This window comes from Gavialis gangeticus, unplaced genomic scaffold (assembly GCF_001723915.1).
Source record: "Gavialis gangeticus isolate Ggan-Ray unplaced genomic scaffold, GavGan_comp1, whole genome shotgun sequence".
Taxonomy (NCBI): Eukaryota; Metazoa; Chordata; order Crocodylia; family Gavialidae; genus Gavialis; species Gavialis gangeticus.
Genome location: NW_017729034.1, coordinates 80,077,740 through 80,078,554, shown reverse-complemented (window position 1 = coordinate 80,078,554; position 815 = coordinate 80,077,740).

Here is an 815-nt window from a genome sequence, read left to right as displayed (position 1 = left end):
GGCCGCACCGACCGGGCCGCCGCCGCCGCCTCCTGCCTTGCTGCTCTCCTCCCCCCCGCGCTTCCCGCCATCCGCGCGGCCCGGGCCGCCTCGCATTGTTCCGGAGCCTGTCTCCGCCTGCTGCCCGCGCCTGGCCGCATCATCTTGAGCGCATCCTGCACCGGGGCCTGGCGCTGGGGACAGCTGAGCTTCCTGCGCTGGGGAGGATTAAGGGCACCCGCTGCCCTTATGTCTCCCCTGCAGCCTTCCCCACCTGTGCTGCTCGCCCCGGGGGGGCTGGGTGCGCTCGTTTGAGAGGCCGGAAAAAATGCCCGTTTTTCCGCCGTGACGTGAGCCAGGGGCACGCAGGAGTCAAGGGGCAAGCTGCTGAATCCCGGCCAAGCGGCTCCTCTTTTTATTTGTCAGCAAACTAGTTCATCTTTTTAGTTGTCATCAACAGGCTTCTCCGTACAAAAAAAAAAATATATATATAAAATAAAAAATAAAATGAGGCACCAAGGGTGTGAGTGAGCTGGTATGGCCTGTTGCAAAGTGTTGTGCCCTAGTGCAGGAGGAGGTGGAAAGGCTCCTGTGCAGGCGAAATGGGAAAGTCCTGTCAAAGTAGAAATTCCACTGTGTTTCTGTAGTGCTGGGTGCTGAAAGGTTAATCAAGGGAGGGATGGCTACTGTCCTGTAACGGATCCTGATGCTGGCTAAAGATTTAAGTGAAAAAGTTGGCAAACATTGGTTTGTGCTTTTTGGTAGTTGAGGAAATATGTTTGGCTCTGCTGTGTTCCATACTTGCAGGCCCTCCCCCCCCATAACCAAGGTTGATT